We start from the raw sequence: 5445 nt of genomic DNA, 5'->3' as shown, positions 1-5445 counted from the left end.
TCTAAGATACATTGGAATGTTCCAGTTTTGAACTCCATAAGGAGGTTGTAAAAAGGCAAAATCATAAGTCCACTAAGGTCAAAATTGGAAAGTGGCCATTGTAAATGCACTACAAATAAAGTTCCCAAAAGAATCCTTTTTTCTTGTGGGGTTTCTTGATTTAGTGAAAAGGGGGTGTGTTCTTGGTGTTGTGTTCCTCTTTTCCTTCTATTTTCTTTTATTTTTTGCATCATGGGAAATTTTAAGTTTTCAAAATTAACTCCACATAACTATGCTACATGGTCCATTAAAATGTGGTGTCATTTAATGCATAAAGGAGTTTCTCAATATGTAGATGATACCCTTCCTAAACCAATAGGTGATCAAGTATCTACTAGTGAAATCACTAATTGGAAAACATTAAATAAGAAAGCCCTAGGTGATATTTTTTTGGGGGTTGAATACAAGATCATATATTAGATTTAGAAGTCTCAGACATCTAAGGAAGCTTGGGATACCCTCCAAAACCTATATGGTAAAGTTTCTAAGGAAGATGTTTTCAAAATTGAAGATGAGCTTGTCTCCTTAAATACATAGACATTTGATTTCATACAGGATTTTATCATAAAGTTGAATGATTAAGAAAAAATCTTGATGATTGTGAGAGTCCTATTAAAGATGACAAGTTGATCTATCTCATTCATAATAAGTTGGAATCTAAGTACTCCACATTTGTTTCTACTTATAACACCTCAAAAACTACATTAGGGTCTACCTATCAAAAAGTCTCTTTTGATCATTATGTTGAACTGTTGGATAAAGAATAAAAAAATTTGATATCAATGGGGATTCTCAATTTGCCAAATTCCAAGGTATTGTTGGCAAATAATGAGGGTTCTCAAAATTTAGCTGGTCAATCTTCAAATAAAGGAAAGGGTAATAATAACAAGTGGAAGAATAACAAATCGGAGGATGCAGAAAAGACAACACCACAATCAAATCAACAAGGAAAGTCTTCCTTGAACTCAAACAAAAAGGGGGACAATAATAAGGACAAGAAAAAGTGTGCCTATTGCAAGAAATTGGGTCATGAAGAACATGAGTGTTATCATAAAAAGATTGATGAGTTGATGACTATCATGAAGAAACACAATGTTCCACTGCCTAATGCTTATAAGGAGAAAGGATCTTCTTTAGATTTAAAGGGAAAAGGGCAAGCACTCATGGCAATTTCAAGTTCTTCAATGGAATGGATTCTTGATTTAAGTGCCTCCTATCATACGGATTCTTCAAAAGGAGATTTTTCTTCATTGAAGCAGTCTAAGGTACCACACATCTTTGTAGGAGATGATACAAAAATGGAAGTTGAAGGGAAAGGAAATGTGGAGATGGAAAATGGAGAGTTCAAAGATGTTCTTTATGTTCCAAACCTAAGTTCTAATCTCCTCTCAATTTACCAAATCACTCACCTTGGAGATGGTCATAAAGTTGAGTTTCTTCCTGACTCAGTAAAGGTGCATAGTCTAAAAGATGATTCAGTGGTTGCAATGTGAAAAGTAAATCATGACAAAAGTTTGTATTCTTTCTCCCACTTTGTGCCCAATTATCCTTCACAATACTTATTGATACAATCCAATTCCCAAATCAAATTATGGCATGAGTGGTTTGGTCATCTAGCCTTCTGCTATCTTCAACAACTTTGCTCAAATAAAATGATCAAAGGTCTACCTATAATCAACATTTCTAAGGGTGAATGTTCAACATGTTCAGTGGATATGCATCTAGAGGAGAAGTTCACTAAAGGGAAGTCTTCAAGAGCACTAGTTTTTTTTTAGATGGTTCACATGGTACTAGCAGGTCCTTTTGCAATGACTTCAGTCAGTCAAGGTCGCTACATACTCACTTTCATTGATGACTTTTCATGGTACACTTGGGTCTACTTTCTTCATCATAAGAATGAAGTGTTGGACAAGTTTTTAGCCTTCAAGACTCATGTTGAATAGAAATCAAGGAAAGCCATCAAAGTTCTTCGAATGGATAATGAAAGTAAATATGTGAACAAAAGACTTAAAGACTTTTGCAAACTTGAGGATATTGATCTTTAGAATCCACAAGCATTCAGTCCACACAAGATAGATGTTGTAGCACTAAAGATACAAACTCTTAAGTCCATGGCAAGTTGCATGATACAAACCAACTCTCTTGATCCATCACTTGAAGTTGAATCAATCAACAGTGGCAATCACATACTTAAAAAATCTCCTCATAATGCTTTAGATGGAAAAACACCTTTTGAGGCATGGTGCAGTAAAAAACTAGTTGTGACACACTTCAGATTCTTTAGTTGTCTAGCATGGGAAAACATATCTTCCAGGGGATGCAAGGCACTACCACCTAGGCCTTGTACTTTCATAGGACATGAAGATAGCATGACATGAAGATAGTATGAAGGCATACAGACTTATGGATCCTAACACACATGAGACTTTTATAGAGAGGAATGTACACTTTGAGGAAAGTTCACCAAGCTTATCCTCTCATCCTCTTCACACATTGGACATTGTGGAAAGTGACAGTGACACTAGTGATAGTGCTTCAATAGATTTAGATACATGGGGTTCTATCAATAGGTGTAGCAAGAGTTCATGGCATTAGCATATTCCACACACCTATATTGCCACAGTGATAGGTCTAGCACAACAAGGTACACCTAGGCTTCTAGCTCCAACATCAATAGATGACTAAATAGGAGATATTTCAAGTTTTTTTATGGATTCATACATAGAAAATTTGGGGGACATCATTGATGATATACGTCTTCTCTTTGATGGAGAAGATCCTTCTTCAGTTGTTGTGAGGGCTCACTCTAACCCCCATGTTCATTCTCTACATGATCAATCTTCATAGGTTGATGTGATCATGGATACTTATGTATAGCAATTGCAAAAGATCTCTTCATCATCTTAGGAGATAGTAGATTCTTTGGGATAGGTTCTGAATTCATCCTTGATATGGATAGTTGAGTAGGTTTCAGAGACCTCCTTCCACACACTGTGGAAGCATCTCATTTGTACCTATGGTATTATTTCCTCCAAAGGGGAAGAATGCTATTTATTAGTCCATGATCAGCTTCTACATGAGAGTGGCTATCACTGATCGACACTCTTCATTTGGGGGGGTGGGGAGACTACCTTGTCTCTCTTTTTCTTCTCTCTTGTGGGGGGGAACCTTTTCCTCTTTTGGGATAGTGTTCTTCTCACAATTCTCTATTATATATACTTGATGTATGTCATGATGGGGGGGTTTTTATTACTCCATCCATCCATGCATCTAGTTTTTCATCTCTCTTTTTGGGGGAGGGTTTTTCCCATGAGGTTTTCCCTCTTTCTCTGCTTTATGAGAGATTGCACTTCATTATGTACATGGGTACCTAACATGGCCTAGTAGCTAGGACCCATTATGCATTTCATCCTATATTTTGTGAGCTTAAGTGCATTCCCCTAAGTTGCACTTAAGGGGGGGTGTTGGTGTAAATACGTATTTACTATTTACACTTTACTTAAGTTTACTTAGGTTAATGCATTATTTTATTATTTATTTGGTGAGGCACTTAGGAGTTTGCATACTTTTATGAGTTGTCATGTGGACATAACAGAAGTAAGCAACTCTAATTCAGTACATGGTGTCTACAACACTAGAGTTTGCATCATTAACTGAGTTTTCATGTAGACAACATAGTTATTCACACTCCTAATTTAGCACATGGTGTCTACAACATTATTTTGTGTGCTACACCTTTGTAGGCTTATCCTCTCATCATCTCACTTACTCTTGTGCTTAATGGAGGATAACCCATATCTGGTGGACATGTGTTTGGTTTTATGACTTATCATGTTACTGATTTCTATACATTCTAGAATCATTTCAGAAGCCTTTATATGCAGGCACTCCTAGTGTACTTACATCATATTGAATGAGTATTATATAATCATTTTGATTATACTCTCTTTGGTCTACTATTGTGCTTGTGTTTGAGTTCCTTGGTCTTGGGTGAATTTTTCCCTAAGAAAATTCTTATAGTTTGCTATAAAGTTCTAAAATGCTGCTCACTTTGAGCTGGAGTCATGGGCAATTTTGCACCTAATGAATTAATTTGACCTTCCATGCTTAGAATGTGACTTCTTGTCTCTTGTTTGAAGAGTATAGGACTACACAATTTGGTGTATAGAGAGAAAATATTCTCAAGTACCTTCTTTACACTTTCTACCTTGGTTGCCAGTGCAACTTGTGTAAGTGCTATATCATTGGATATTTTCTCATTCACTTTACTTTGAAATTTCTTTTCAAACAATTCTAACAATTTTGCACTAGTATCAAGGTCTTCATCACTTACCTTTTCTACTATATTTGTAAATTATTCAACAAGTGGCTTTGTTTCATCTAGAGTAGGCAAACTAAATGCATCTAGGAAGATGCCTTTAATATCAAGCAAAGCTTACTTCTACCTATGCTCCCTTCTAAGTAGTTCTTGATGTTTCTTTCTGGCTAGGGCTTCTTGAAGTATACCTATCTACTCTATTGTCATTGTGGCATAATCATATTTTTGGAAAAAAAATTCTTCATCTAGGCTTACATCTTCATATGTTATTACCTGTTCTACCTTTGATGAACATGGAATCAGCATGGAGAATTACAAAGGTGTTTCATATATGCTCAGCCTCTAAAAGAGTGTGACTAGAAGGAGTGCTAGATTTTGGTAAATTTACCAGTGCTTGAATTGTTGTTAGCTCCTTCAGCTTTGGTGTCAACTTAGTCTCTTTAGGCTTGTCCTTTTCTATCACATTACCTTTAATTGCACCTTGAACTTGTGCCAGGGGTGAAGATGAATCTATCTTAACTATTTGGCTCTATGTTTTAGTAGTGTCTTTAGTTTCCACTTTATCTTCTCCAATTGTATCAACCTTTTCTGGTGTAACTTATGGTACTTTATCTAAAGATTGTACACTAGTGACTTGAGGGGTAATTGTAGGTGGTTCTTTTGTTTTCACCTCTTCCCTTGTAGTGTTAGTCACTAGTTTTTTAATTTTATCTACACTCACCAATATAGCATTGTCACACAATTTAACCTGTAGTGTAGATTGATCAAGTATCTTTTTCAAGTCTTCCTCTATTAATGGATTGATGTTTTGAGTAGTGAGATTAGAAACATCCATTAGCATGATATTTTCTATGCTCACACTTTTTATTTGTTGGGGGCTAACATTTGGAAATTATGTATCTTGTACACTATTCTTTTTGCTACTCTTTCTCACTTATTGTTTGATCATCTACATTCATTTCAATACCTCCCTCAATTGTTTCTTCATTATTGTCATATTCTTCATCATATTTAACCTTAATAGGCTCTTGTTCTCTTGCTTTGATTGTAGCTAACCCATATGTACCTTTCCACATCTGTTTAATCTT

Source organism: Cupressus sempervirens, chromosome 11 (genome assembly GCF_028749045.1).
Source record: "Cupressus sempervirens isolate cs-2001-9-10 chromosome 11, ASM2874904v1, whole genome shotgun sequence".
NCBI classification, from domain to species: Eukaryota; Viridiplantae; Streptophyta; class Pinopsida; order Cupressales; family Cupressaceae; genus Cupressus; species Cupressus sempervirens.
Note: the sequence above shows the minus strand (reverse complement) of the source record.